Source organism: Rhinatrema bivittatum, chromosome 2 (genome assembly GCF_901001135.1).
Source record: "Rhinatrema bivittatum chromosome 2, aRhiBiv1.1, whole genome shotgun sequence".
Taxonomy (NCBI): domain Eukaryota; kingdom Metazoa; phylum Chordata; class Amphibia; order Gymnophiona; family Rhinatrematidae; genus Rhinatrema; species Rhinatrema bivittatum.
In genome coordinates, this window is record NC_042616.1 from 684,377,847 (window position 1) to 684,393,767 (window position 15,921).

The following is a 15,921-nucleotide window of genomic DNA, read 5'->3' on the forward strand; positions in this document are numbered from 1 at the left end:
TGTCCTTCGGATACACTCAATAATTGCCTTGGATACATTAAAAACATTGAAAATGCAAAAAAACGTAAAAATGTTAAATTGATAAAAAAAAAAAAAAAAAGTAAAAACTAATGTGATAAATCTTTTGACCGTAAATGATGAGAAGTCCGGACGGCCCCCGCTAAAACAATTAAGGGTGTGCGTCGCCAGGCTTGCCGATATGGTCAATCTATCACTATAAATGCATTTTGAAAAAATTCTTTATGAGCAAAGTTAAATGATATTTCGTTTTTCCTTTGTTTTTTGGCTGGATTTATTGAATGGAAAAATAATTCGCTCTTTTTTGAATTCTATTCCAATGTTATGCTGGCCAGGGTTGAGGTACACCCCCCTCAGGGGCAGGACAGGACTGGGATTTATCTTCTGCCTACCCAGTCCCCTCACTAGGGATGTGCAGAGGGACGCCATACGTTGCATTCGTGATTTGGATTCGTCGGGGAGCAGATACGTTGCATTCGGCCGTATGGCGCCCCGATGCGTTAATACAGCGATTTCTATTCGTGTGCCAGCTAAAATTCAAATTAACTACAACCCCCCACCCTCCTGACCCCCCCAAGACTTACCAAAACTCCCTGGTGGTCCGGGAGCCATCCCCTGCACTCACACCCTCGGTGCCGGTTTCATCATGGCGCCGATAGCCTTTGTCACAGGGGCTACCGGTGCCATTGGTCAGCCCCTGTCACATGGCCATCGGCGCCATCTTATGCTCCCACCATGTGACAGGGGCTGACCAATGGCACCGGTAGCCCCTGTGACATAGTATGGGCAAAGGCTATTGGTGCCATTTTGAGTACTGGCATCAGATGGCTGGTGTGCAGGAGGTCGCTCCAAGACCCCTAGGGACTTTTGGTCAGCTTGGGGGGGCCTCCTGACCCCCACAAGATTTGCCAAAAGTCCAGCGGGGGTCCGGGAGCGATCTCCTGCATGCCGGCCGTCCGATGCCAGTACTCAAAATGGTGCCGATCGCCTTTGCTCTTACTATGTCACAGGTACCGACGGTCGGCCTCTGTGACATAGTGAGGGCAAAGTCGATCTGCTGCCAGTATTCAAAATGGCGCCGATCGCCTTTTTGAATACTGGCAGAAGAGATGGCTCAGATAGCTGGAAGCAGAGTCTGCACGGCAGACAAAACCATGACATCCAATGCCCACAGCTTTCCTCCTGCTCTCATTTCCTTCCCTCCAGTCTTTCCTAACTTCCAAACAGCAAATAAATGAGGTCCACAACCTACTTGGGAAAAATCCATGTCTTTAATTTCTTGTCTCAACTCTACTGGAAAAGTATTCCATAGCAGAGATGCTGCCATAAAAATTACTCTTGCTCTTACTCAAGATTTCCTTATTTCTCAATATATAACTGGACAAAGTTCTAGTTAGCTGGATAAATTTATCTAACTTTAGGAATTGCTCTGTGGCATAATCAGAATTAGCCAGTTAACTTGCTAAGTTTCCATATTGGAGTTAGCTGATTAAATTATCCAGCTAAATTAGTCCTACCCCAGAATGTTCTGGAATGCCTCCAATTTATGTGGCTAATTGTGATCTGGCTGAACAGTTGGATAAATCATAGCCATTCAGAATGATTTAAAACCTGTGGTTTGACTGGCTAAGTCCCAGGCTTGGCTGGACAAACCATCTGAACATTGGCCACTTAGTTGGATAAATTGAGGCTGTTCAGACTGACAGGAAATGTAAAATTCTGGAGTTTGTCTAGCTCAGTCCCATCTTAGCTGGACAAACCCTTTGAATATAGACATCCTTGATTGTAAGGGCAAAGGGCCATCACAGGAAAATCCAACCCTGAGGGAAAAGGAGAGAATCTTGTCGACGTTATCTCATCCATCTGACAGGCCGATACAGTACAGTGCGCTCCGACGGAGCGCACTGTTAACCTGCCCTTGGACGTGTGTTTTCCCTTACCCCTTATTCAGTAAGGGGCGGAAAATGCACGTCCAACCCGCGGCACCTAATAGTGCCCTCAACATGCAAATGCATGTTTATGGCCCTATTAGGTATTCCCGCGCGATACAGAAAGTAAAATGTGCAGCCAAGCCGCACATTTTACTCTAAGAAATTAGTGCCTACCCAAAGATAGGCGCTAGTTTCTGCCGGCACCAGGAAAGTGCACAGAAAAGCAGTAAAAACTGCTTTTCTGTGCACCCTCCGACTTAATATTATAACGATATTAAGTCGGAGGTCCCGAAGGGTGTAAAAAGTAAAAAAAAAAAAGAAAAAAAAATTTAATTGGGCCGGCGGCTGTCGGGCTGAAAACCGGACACTCAATTTTGTCGGCGTCCGGTTTCCGAGCCCGTGGCTGTCAGCGGGCTCGAGAAACGACGCCGGCAAAATTGAGCGTCAGCTGTCAAACCCGCTGACAGCCGCTGCTCCGGGTCAAAAGGAGGCGCGACGCGTTAGTGTCCCTAGCGCCTCCTTTTGCCCATTTCTACCGCACCACCTAATTTACATACTGAATCGCGCGCACTGGTGAGTGGCCAGTGCGCGTGCCGGGAGAGCGGGCGTTCGTCCATGTTTTTACTGAATCGGCCCGTGACGGGCCGATTCAGTAAAAACACGGGAGAGCAATTGTGGAAAAGTAAGAAGGATTCTCTAATGTTCTTGAGGAGGTATGAAGACTGAAAGGCCTATTTGAGATTTCTAGAGGAATCCAGTTTGCAATATGAAATTGGAAGTGACTTTAAGAAACATAAAAAAACTGTGACTGCATAAATGATTTTTTGATAACTGGAAGAACTCAATTTGGTTTGGATTTTTGTAGCGGGACTTTATCTAAATTCTGTAAATCTGCTGAACTTTTTCTGTATTTACATTTTGTATGTCTGCTGATTTTTTTCCAGTAAACTCTTGTTTGGAACTCAGCCTTCAAGGCTGGACTGGTTTTAATGTTGGTGGATTGTGAGAGTGATCCTTTTAGTGGCCCTATGGGTTCTGTGATTAGTCCCCAAATCACAGAACCCATATTCCACAAGCCTAGAACAGTGCTCAGAAGGACTGGGAAGGGGAGGTTACATAAGGAATAGTTTTATATTCATTCACTTATGTTTGGCATTGTGGGAGAAATTACCAGAAATATATAAATTACAGTGCTGCATATGTCTAATACCACTATAGAAATGCTAAGAAGTAGCGGTGATATCTGGTTCTGAGAGGTTACCATAAGAACTACATTGGACTCCATCTTTTGGGTTTACTATACTTCCCTGCCTGTAAACAAGAATAAAATATACCACATCTAAATATTATTACAGTATTGCAATTAAAGAGAATACTCATCTCATGTGGATTAAAGAAAACCCATCATACATTAGTCAACCTTGAGCAAGTCACTCAGAAATTACTTAATATAACACAAATCAAAGAAAAGAAGAATCAGCAATTCCCCAGTGAAACATTTTTTTTTCTATTTTGTAACTTTTCAAACACAGCAAAAACAGTTAACTCTTAACCTTAATTGTTTTATGACTGGCTGATGACTCCTTCATGTAACAGTCTTTCCTTCAGGAGTATCTCCAGGAACTGGAACCTGTAAACAAAGCAGAAACACACACACACATGGGGCAGTACTTTTCTACTGAAGACAAGCTTTAACTCATAGATGTATGTATTCAAAGAGATGTATCCAACTACTGAAGTTAGCCAGACAATCCCTGAGGTTTAAACTAAGTTATTGTTTGGTTAAAATGTATCTGGATAAGAAAGAGGTGGTGTGGGGGGCATTCCAGGGGCATGTTTTAAGTTTATCCAGAACAGGACAGATAAAGTTATGTGGCTAACTGGTAGGAAAACCCACAGACCTAAAGGTAGCTGGATATATAAAAAACAAATAGGTCCCAATTCCCCTCCCTCCCTTGCAAGTTAAAAATAAATGTAGCGGGTGAATAGTGCCCTGATTCTCTCCCTCCCACTCATCAAGAGTAAACAATGCAGCAGGCAGAACCGCATGGTGGTAACCTGTACAGATCAGCAATTACTACCCTTAACGGAAGGCAAGGGATTACTACCCTTAACCAATAAGCATTGAAGCTTATGATGCAACTACAACATCACTCTCCATTTTGATGGCGGTGAGTGGAAGAGGAATTGGATTCAGATGACAACCTACACGGGGCCCTGACTTTTACGATCTGGGGTTCTGATATGCAGACATAAGTAAAAAAGTACAGGACTACTTCTAAGGCCAAGTCTATAAGCAAAACACATCAGCACTGTTTGAATTTTCAAGAAAGCTAATTGAATAACTGCACAGAGTGGCAGTTGCTATCATAAGATGCTTGCTGGGCAGACTGGATGGATGCGTGCTTTCGACATGCATCCACTACCCCACATACAGGGTGATCCAGTACCGAGCGGTAGGAAGAGCTGCGTTAGTGCCTACGGCACCCGCGGTTACCGCCCGCACAGTGCAGCTCACCTACCGCTCGATCCTGAAGCCTAATTATATGTAAATGTAAGCCGCGTCCGAAAAGCCTTAGTCCCGCGCAACCCAGGATACTGGATAGAGCGCCTATACAGGATCCTGGGTGCGCGGGCCTAAGGCTTCACGCCACGCTGGTATCTGTCATTTCAAATGTCATTTGAAATGACAGATACCAGGAAGTCTGGTCCGATCGGATGCAAAAATAAGTTGCTTCGCCGCTGTCATCTCTCTCCTCTCCTCCCGAAGCAGGCCTTGCTCCGGGAGGTGGAGAGAGAGATGACAGCGGCGAAGCAACTTACTTTTCCATCTGATCTGACCCGACAGCGCTTCTCCCCCCCCTCCCGGAGCAAGGCCTGCTTCGGGAGGAGGGGAGAGAGATGACAGCGGCGAAGCTTTCCCCCAGCCCGGACCCGACCCGGACCCCCAACACGGACCCGACCTGACCGCTGTCAGTCTGTTCTCCCTCCTCCCGGAGCAAGGCTGCTTTCGCGCCCTGCTCCGGGAGGGGGGAGAAGAGGTGACAGCGGCGAAGCAAAAAAAAAAAGGGGAGCAAATTTTGTTTTTTTTCAAAAGCGACTTACTTTTGGGATCTGTCAAGATCCCAAAAGTAAGTCGCTTTGGACGCCGGCAAAACTTATCTTTTTTGCAGCCATCAGCCATCGGCAGGAACACGATCTGGCTCCTGTAGCTCCTCCCAACAAGATGGCCGCCTGCACGGGGAAAGCGTACAATTGGCCGCTGAAGACGTGACGTCACGACGTTTGGCGTCACGGGATGTGACGCCACATCTTCAGCGGCCAATTGTACACTTTCCCCGTGCAGGCGGCCATCTTGTTGGGAGGAGCTACGGGAGCCAGATCGTGTTCCTGCCGATGGCTGATGGCTGCAAAAAAAGATAAGTTTTGCCGGCGTCCAAAAGCGACTTACTTTTGGGATCTTGACAGATCCCAAAAGTAAGTCGCTTTTGAAAAAAAACAAAATTGTCAATTTTGAAAAAAAACAAACCAAAATTGCTTTTGGTTTTTTTTAGCTTCGCTGCTCAGTTTCTATTTTCCCCCGTCCCAGAGCAAGGCTGCTTTTCGCGCCCTGCTCCGGGAGGGGGGAGAAGAGACACTGAGCGGCGAAACAACTTACTAGCTTTTGGTTTTTTTCGCTTCACCGCTCAGTGTCTATTTTCCCCCCTCCCGGAGCAAGGCTGCTTTTCGCGCCCTGCTCCGGGAGGGGGGAGAAGAACTGAAGCGGCGAAGCAACTTACTTGCACGGGGGAAAGCGGTCTCCGTGGTAGCCCCAGTCCTCTCCCCTCCTCCCGAAGCCAAAAAAAAGCAAAAAAAACGTTGCAGCCCCCTCCGGACATCGGAAGGGGGCTGCAACGTTTTTTTCGCTTTTTTTTTTTTGGCTTCGGGAGGAGGGGAGAGGACTGGGGCTGCCACGGAGACCGGCACCCATGATCGCGGCCGGGGCAGGTGAGCAGGGGCTGGGGGAAAGCTTGCCACCTACCCTTATCCATGCCTCTACCGCCTGGGTCAGGGTAGGTGGTAAGTTTGCAGGTTAAACGCGCGACAAAACGGCAGGGAAAGGTAGCGATAGTCGGGGCGCGGGTTACGGGATGCTAGAGGAATAGCTAATTGGCTCGTTTGCATGCAATATTGCGCTAATTCGCTCGTTTGCATGCAATATACATGCCACGGGCGGAAGGGGTTGCCCGGGGAATTTAGGACGCGGTAGGAGTAGGTTAAAGGGGATTCGGGATCGCAGGAAGGGCTAACGCGGCCGAAACGTGAGTTAAAAGCGGCTTAGGAGCAGGGTAAACGCGGCCGCACTTTACAGGATAGGCCTGATACAGAGGGAGGGAGCCAAATAGTCCATCCAGTCTGCCTAGCAAGTGGCTTAAATAGGGATGTGCACTGATTTTTTTTTTTTTCGTGTTATTTTTGTTTAGGGTTGCTATCTGTTTGATTTCATTTCTTAAATGGTTCTGAGGTGTTTGTTTCGTGTTTCCCTAATTTCGGACTTAGTGCATACTGCACTAACTCAAAATACTAATTTTACAAAATTTTGTCGTTTTTCATTTCTGGGCACTCCTGAAACAAGACAAAACAGACAATTTTGTTGCCATTGTCTATTTCATCTAAAACATGCACATCTAAATGCCACGCCATGCAGGTTACCCCCATGCGTTCTGTTAAAAGTAGTAACTTCCACACTGTGCAGGTTATCCCCATGCATTCTGTGAAAGAAGTTGAAAGATATACTGTATACTGCACAGCATAAGAAGAGGATCCTCCATAAGAATTCCACCACTTCCCTCAACTCCACTCAGAAACCTGAAGCCCAGGATTGTTTCACTAGTATGTGCTATTTGTGCTTCTCTAGTTTTGCTGGCTGTTGCACCACATAACTTGTACTTGTTTACATACACACACACTTTGTAAAATAAAAACATGTATGAGTGTGTGTGTGTGTGTGTGTGTGTGTGTGTGTATATGTAAGTTCTAACTCCAACCCCCAAGAACACCTCTCTTAAAAGTTGCACATGTAACTAGGTCCCGCATTTACTTTTGCATTCACATCTCACCAGTCAGTTTTATAACAACAAGCATTTACATGCATACAATGTGGGTTTATGATCTTAAATGGCTTTGAGAATTCAGCCCTTAAATTTTAAAAGGAGTGCATGTGCGCCCATAAATGCACAAATTGGGTATGTGAGCAAAAATATGCTTGGTTTTATATCATGCGTGCAAGTACACACGTATCATTTAAAATATGGCTACCACATGTAAGTATGGAGCCTTTACGCGTGCATTCAAAGTGACCATGAAGGGGGGGGGGGGGGAGAGAGAGAGATATAGATGGAGAGAGACTGACATTCTGACACTCTATATATCTCCCACTGTAAGAGGGGCACTTTCAACTCAGGGTGGGCTTTGGGGGAACCAATGTTACAAGGGTCTACAGACCCTTAAGCCCTAGGCAGACCATTGTAACACTGTCCCCCCAAAACCTACCCTGAGTTGAAACCCACCCTTCCTCTTTTACAGTGTGAGATATATAAAGTGTTAGAATGTCTCTGTACTCACTCTCTCTCTCTCTCTCTCTCTCTCTCTCCAACCCCCCTTCCCAGTGTTCAGGATCCCTCTGGCCCAAAATGTCCAAACTTGCGCCTCATTAGAACCAGTAGTAAAATTACGCAGGTAATATGGCATGCATTGACATGTTCAGTCTTCAAAAATTTGGGGGTTTTGCACGTATGCTGTGGCCCCACCCGGAACACCCATTCCCCGCCCGCTTTCTGCCTCCTTTTTCTTCACACACGTACTTCTTAGCTCCTTAAAATTCACATTGCTTGTGCGCAGCCCAGACATGCATGTATGGGCCATTTTTGCGAGAGCAACGCTTTTAAAATCTACCTATTAATGCTTAACTAAACATTTTTGGAAGCCCGTAATTTAGCAGGTTACTGTCGTTCATACTGGGTACTCTCAATAGACTAAAGGTGTACAATTATGAACTTTATCACTTTAAGGATTGCAAACAGATTGGATTTTCTAGGAAATCAAGCTATAGCAATAGGGAGGGATATAGGGAATGTCACATACTACCCTGACCAATGTTACTGCTGAGTGAGTTGTGTCAGCTGTACCCCCGTCCTGCCATATTCTTCCTCCTCGACAAGAGTCCATCAAATACAGTAATAGTTTTGCAGGAAGAAATGTTGAAGATGACAGGGCCCAAAATGGCCTAGTGGCAGAAGATGTGGAGACCATCACTTTTGCCATATTTTGGGCATACATGGGAAAAATGTGGAGGACAAAGGTGGGAAAAGGGTTTAAACGACAGGAAAAAGATTTGGGAGATGGGATAATTAGTATTTTGCTTGCATTTTCCTAAACTGAAGGAATCACTACTGGGCAGGTTGGCTGGACCATTTACTTGTCATAATTTACTATGTTACTGTGTTACAGACTAACAAAAAAACATCTGGACTTCTTTAATCACTTTATTATCCTTTATTGAAACTCTGCCTTAATCACCTTTTTTAATCACTTGATAAATTAACCTTATAGAAAACAGCATAAGCATACCTTGGAACTCTCTGGATTTCACCTGGAGACTCAAGGGATTTGCATCAATTGCTGGGTCTCCAGGGAAACATTAGAAAGCCCCAGACCTCTCTGTTTATATTCTTTTCTGCGTAAGCCTGCAGGGAACAAGAGGAAATGGGCAAATCTGGAGCAGACATTGTAGGCAGCCTGTGGGAAGAAACTGGAGAAGGACTACAACATATATAATTCAGTCAGCAGCTGTGAGTCCAGGACTTGGGGATCACTCAGTGAGGGGGCATAAGTCAAGGAGCTGTTACTTATAGTGGGTAAGAGCACAGCGAATGCTGCAGTCATGGAGAAAGGAAGGGGAACAATTCTGGAGGCATCCCTGGAGGGGGGAAATGTGTAGGGGGGGGGGGGAGGGAGGAGGCAAGACAGAAAGAGAAAGTGTGGCTTAGTGGGTGGTGGTGGTGGTGATGGAGAATAAGCTGATATGAATTAGTCCTTCCCCTTTCCCCCTCTAATCAACAGCAATAGGGTGACCACAACTCAAAGATTCCCAGTATGAGCATAAGCTAATGGTATAACATTGTCTATGAACTATTCCAAAAGAAATATAATGCAAAACTACAAATGTAAATGTAGAGCCCAACTAAGAAGAATGTACCATCATGTAGGTTGAGAAGATGTATAATCATGTGATTGCTTCCTGTTTCTATAAAAGGATGGCACATCTATAGAGGGTGTGGATATTTAGTTCAATTTTCCAAGGAGTTTAGTTGTGTTTTTCCTTTTTCTCTATTTGACAGGTCAATCCAGTAAAGTGCGGCCGCATTTACCCCGCTCCTAACCCGCTTTCTACTCACTTTCCGGCCACGTTAGCCCTTCCTGCGATCCACAATCCCCTTTAACCTACTCTTACCGCGTCCTTAAATCCCCGGGTAACCCCTTCCGCACGCATGTATATTACATGTAAACGATCGAATTAGCTATTCCCTACCATCCAGTAATGCGCACCCCGACTATCGCTTTTTTACCCTGCCATTTTGCCGCACGTTTAACCTGCTAACTTACCGCCTACCCTTACCCCTGTGTTAGAGGCAGGGGTAAGGGTAGGCGGCAAACTTTCCCCCAGCCCCCGCTCACCTGCCCTGGCCGCGTCCATGGGTGCTGGTCTCCGGGGCAGCCCCAGTCCTCTCCCCTCCTCCCGAAGCAACAAAAGCGAAAAAAAGCAAAAAAGCGGAAAAAAAAAGTTGCAAGAGAGAGAGAGGGGAGAGAGGATGGGCAATCCTATGCTCGGGATTGCCAGTCCTCTCTCCCCTCCTCCCGAGGCAAGGTGCAAAAAGCAGCCTTGCTCCGGGAGGAGGGGAGAGAGGACTGGCAGTGTAAAGCGACGAAGCGACTTACTTTTTTTGCAGCCCCCCTCCGGAGACGGACATCGGCGAGGACGACTGCGGCTCCCCTGCCTCCAGCTGCCCGCGAAGATGGACGCCTGCATGGGCGAAAGCAGCCCCTGTTCGTGCAATTGGGCCGCTCAAGGCGTGGCGTCACGACGTTTGGCGTCACGGCATGTGACGTCACGTCTTGAGCAGCCCAATTGCATGCACAGGGGTCGCTTTCGCCCGTGCGATGCGTCTATCTTCGCGGGCAGCTGGAGGGAGGGGAGCCGCGGTCGGAGGGAGGATCGAGCGGTAGATGAGCTGGACTGTGCGTGCGGCAACCGTGGGTGCGCCGGGCACTAACGCAGCTCTTCCTACCACTCGTTACTGGATTGACCTGTGAGTAATTGATTTTAGGAAGTAGGATAAAGTTTTATTTTCAGTTATTCAGTTTTGGTGAAGGAAGTTTATCCACCCATTTTGTTAGAGGAGAAGGACGGAGTTTCCAGTGGAGTCTCTCAGCCAGAGAAATCCATTGATCCATCAGAGGTCAAACAAGAGAACTGATTATCTAACCAGTTCCTGGGAGAAGTGGAGTAGGAAGAAGGAGAAGAAAATAAGTAATTCATAGGTACCACAAGGACTAAATGTCATCAGAGGAAAGGGAAGATGAATTTCAAGACATCAAATTAAAGGCATAGACAACTGGGAAAATAATTTTGGACTAACTGCTCGTCAGTATTGCCACCCTTTAGAGGAAGCTTCAACACTGCCCCAAATTGGGAGGGACAAACCTGGTTGGGACTGTTAAGTAAAATAAACCACAGAATCACAGATTTATCGAATTCAAAGTAAACAATTGATTTACTAAATGAACTTATATTAAATTACTGGACTTCATTATATGCCATCAATTCAGTAAAAGTTATGTTGGAACCTATCTCTAGACTCCAGCAAGATTATTACTTTACTATAATAGACTTTGAGTAAACGTCCCCCCCCCCCCCGCTGCCTTGGCAATCCTGGAAGTAACCTGAGGCTCTTGCACAGTAAATGGGGAAAAAAATGAGGTATAGGCCGAAGGACTCTTGATTGTACGACTTTGGACTCCTCATCGAGGACTTAAGCCTGGAGGTTATACCTTTTAGCACCCGAATAGAGACCTTAAGGTGTTGAAGCTCTGATTCCATTGAAGGACTTTGTTTTGGACATTTTCATGGTGATCAAGTAAGAACAGCTTCATTGATTAAGATCCTTTCTGGCCATGGGGATGTAAAAGAGAAGAATATGCGCAAATCTGGGCAAGAAGGGATTTGTGTGCATGTTTGTGTAAGCATAACATTGGTATCATCCAGTCCTCAGGTGCAGATAACTTTAAACTTTATTTTGGGCATCTTTGGGGGAAGGGGGCTCTACAGCCAAAGAAATTATGCATTTAACTGGGAGTTGGGGGAGAATCAGGCAGGGAGCCGGCAATGCAGCCTTTGGTTTGTTTCGGGGTTCTTTTTTCCATGCATTGGCACTTAACTGGCTATATCTTTTGAATATTGCCAGTTAGGGGAGTAGTTATGCGGGAACTTAACCCTGCTCTTGTCAGTATCTACAGTTAGCTAAATAAGTTATTTGACTAAATCTAAATATTGGAATTAGTCATATAACTTATTTGGCTAGCTTGATTCCACCCCAAAATGCCCCTTATTTGGCTAGGTTTTAGCTAACTAATGAGTTATCTAAAATTTAGCTAGACAAGTACCAGGGATATTCAAAAGTAGACATTTATCTGGATAACTCAAAATGTATCCAGACAAACACCATTGAATATCGGCCCCTGTATATGCTTTGTTACACTGCCACCCAGTGACTTGTGGTTGTATTGATTAACTTAATTATACTACATGGGCATGTAATCTTTGCTCCAATAGGTCAGCAGTGTTGCATTATGAGGAATTCACTAATGGGCACTCCCTGATTTCCATTTCTTAGTTCAAAATGTAATCTTTTTCCCAACTGGTCACCCCTAAGAGACCCCAGGGCAACCTGGGGAAGTAATTTCTCATTGGGAGAGAAATCTCCATTTTACACAAAGAGCTCTAAGTTGAACTTGCCACCACCCTCTCTAATATTCCGGAAGAACACATTGGGCCTCATTTTCAAGACGGATCGCACGTTTCGGCCCCCCGCCCCTCATTACCTAAAGTATCGCAGGCCTGCGATACTTTAGAAAATGAGGCCCATTGTCTTCCTTTTTTTCATATTTAATCTTTGCTGAACAACTTTTTCCATCCAAACAATATGGTTTTTGAAGCATCAACCACACCAAAGTACATAACACAGCAATATAAACTGTGTATCCCCACTATATTTCCAACCCTTCCCCACATATCACCCCTCTGCACCCCAGCCTATCCCCTACCCCATTTATCCTGACCGTGTTGCCTTATCCCATGCTTCAGAAGGTGCCCAGATTTTCTTTAAAATTATTAATCTACTTTGGAGGCGTTACAGAGATGGACACCACTTCCCCTGTCCTTGGTGGGCCGAATACAGCTTTATAAAATGGTTTTGATACCTAAATGGTTATACCTACTGCAGACGGCTCCACTCTGGATTTCTAAATCCGATCACAGAGCGTTGCAGAGAGCACTGCGTGCTTTTTTATGGCGTGGCAGACGGGCCCGTTTACCCCTGCCCGTCTTGATGAGTCCCAGGGAGATGGGGGGGCTGGGATGCCCAAACATAGAATTGTACAATTTGGCGTGCTGTCTTAGGCATATTAAAGATTGGATTAACGCCACATCTTCGCTGACACCATATGCTTGTCTTTTGGAATGGCTGGAGGTGCCATCGTTAAACCCCCTGATACAACTCCCCATGCACTCACTTCCCGCATCAGTTAGAAGCTGGAGCTAGTGACCTCGTGCAAGAAAGCCTGGCTGCTTCTTCGTAAATTGGGTACTATCCCGAACACACCCACACCGCTGCTTTCTATAGTAGGACATGACTTGTTCCCGCCGGGGCGTAGAGGCGGAGTCTTCCAAAGATGGAAAGAGCTGGGTATTACCTACATTTCTGATGTCCTGGATGGGAGCGGAGAGAGTATCTTACCATTTCTTGACCTCCAGGAAAAGTACAATTTGGAGGCAGCAGACCACTATGCATATTTGCAGTTGGCCCATTTCATAAAAACTTTCAAACCTCCGATAGTGGAGACCCCAAGCACTCGGCGAGTCAGAGAAATAGTATTGAGGGGGAAAGGGGGCAAACCCACAATTTCTTGTTACTATAAAGCAGTAGTGGAGCTTGGAGACACACAACCCTTATACCCCCTGTACCTCCGATGGCAAGACTGGCCTCTTTTCTCTTTAACGTTTGCTGAGTTTGTGATATGTTTTAAAAGTATATTTACGGTGGCTGATAATGTCCTGTTACAAGAAACGCAATACAAATTTCTTTGGCAATATTATATCACCCCTGTACGGGCTTATCAAATGAAAATCATACAATCCCAGAATTGCCCGAAATGTACCCAAACAGAGGGTGGGTACTTTCATTGTTTTTGGGATTGTTGCCTCAGTTCCCAATTTTGGAATAGAATATGCCACGCATGTTCCCTCTTTATGAAAAAGTTACTGCCGCCGAACCCTAACCTTTGGTTGTTTGGGGTCCAGGATTCCCTTCCTACACCACTATCCCCGCCTGAGAGCCTATTTATTTTGAAAGCAGGGGTAGTAGGGAAACAAATTATACTCAAAAACTGGCTAAGTGCCAGTGGTCCCAGTTATGAACACTGGTTTAAACAAATGGTGCGGCTTTGCTCTATGGAACATGCAATACTATCCCAAACTATGCCAAAGAAAGCTGTACTTACTTCTCAAACCTGGGCAGCATTTACAGATTACTTAGCTCCCACAACTGGCATGACCAAAGACCCATGGCATATGGATCAGAACACGGATTGGGAAGCTGGAACCTCTCCATGAACCCGTCCGCGCTACACCAGGATCCTCATTAGAGAACATCAAAATGGACTTACATGTTATGGTTTTTTTTCTCTTTTTTTTCCCTCTTCTATGAATGGAACTATTGGACAATCCACCGGGAAACCGGGGAGGGGATATTTGGGGTTGGGGAAGGGGACTTCGAAGAGTAAGGGACACAAATAGAGGGATCGTTAAGTGTATCTTGTTTAAAATGTGTTGTTCTTTAAAAATCCTAATAAATATATTTAAAAAAAAAAAAAGTTATTAATCTATGATACCGTATTACAGTCAATCTTTCCATATTATACAACCACCAAAGTCTTCTATACAAGTCACAGAGCCTTGGAGGACGTGGCTTCTTCCGGTGGAAAGCTATCTCGCATTTTGCTGCTATCAAGATTTGCTTATTTAGCTTACTTTGAGGTATACTCTCTCTTCCTAATTGAAATAACAAAAAGTAAAAACTGTGGGAATGCCATTGCACCTGAATTAGAGTAATATAGAGCCTTCCTTCACACAACCTCACCAACATAGATTAGAAACTTTAGCATAAATTGTATGCACTCTCTGGGGGATTAGGACCATCTATGGTATACTTCATAAGTAATTTCTGTTAAATGAGCTGAAATTGAAACTACCATCCTCAGTCATATGTCCTCCCAATCTTCCTGCTCCAGAATGCAACCCAGGTCCTCTTCCCCTAATTCATGCTTTGGTTTAGAAATCAGAGTTTTGTACCAGTGTGAAATTAGATCCTTGCAGTTAGGCATTTTATAACTAAGTTTTTCAGAAGGTGCAAGCTTTCCAAATCACTTCCTTTCCTACCTAATTATACAGGAAATGTCTCACCTGCAGATGAGATCCTGAAGTCAACTAAAGTATTCCTGAAAAAAACATATCCAAAATGTAGCAATTTTACAAATCTGCACAGTTATTTTTTAATTTCATTTCATCTTACAGTAAGTAAGTCCAATATTTATTCAATTGCTCTATAGTAAATATTTTGGAAGTTAAGAAGCAAATCAATCTGAACATCTAAAGCTGGATCTGAAGTTAATTGTGTAGCAGCATAATGGAAACATGGAATGAAAACAGAACACATTAATTTTCTCCACTAGGTCTCTGAGATACATATTGTGTTAATTAGTCCTGGGGGAATTCTGTGGTACTGTGGAGTGCAGAATTTGCACAGAATTCCCCTCCCCTTCCCCCCTCCCCCCGCACAGAATTGCCAAATTCTGTGCAGAAAATGGCAGAGGAGACCCTGGTATGCCGCGAACGTAGCGTGTGAAGTTGAAGGCCCTGGCGCACCGTTTTTAGGCTCCCTTGTGCTGCGGGAAGTGCTCCACTCACAGCAAAGATGAAGGCCTCTGTGTGCCTGGAACGGAGTGTCCTCCGCTCGCGACGAAGATGAAAGCCCCGGTGAGAGTGAATGTATGTGTGTGAGAGGAGAGGGTGTGAGAAAGGCGAGGGGGTGTAGGAGAGGGGAGGGGAGGGGAGAGGAGGGGAGGGGGGATCAAAGGGGCTGTGAGAGAGGAGGGGGAGGGGGTGTGAGAGAGGAGAGGGGAGGAGTGTGGGAGGGGTGTGGTGGAGGGTGAGATAGCAGGGGGAAGGGTGTGAGAGAGGGGAGAGGAGGGTGAGAGAGCAGGGAAAGGGGTGTGAAAGGGGAGGGTGAGAGAGTAAGGAGAGCGGTGTGAAAGAGGGGAGGGGAGGGTGAGAGAGAGCAAGAGGTGAGAGAACAGGGGCGTGAGCGAGCAGGAGGGTGTGAGAGAGAGCATGGGAGGTGAGAGAGCGGGGGTGGGGGGGATGCTTGAGTGAGGGTGCCAGAGAGAGGGAGCCTATATGAGGAGATTGTGAAGGAGTGTGTGTGTGTGAGAGCTCGTGTGTATGAAAAAGATTGGGAGCTCGTGTGTATGAAAAAGGGATCGTGTGTGTGTGAAGGTACTAGTCTGTGTGAAGGGATTGTGTATGTGTGAGACACAGCCTGTGTGAAAGGGTGATTGAGAGAGAGACATAGGTAACCTGTGTGAGGATGTATGTGTG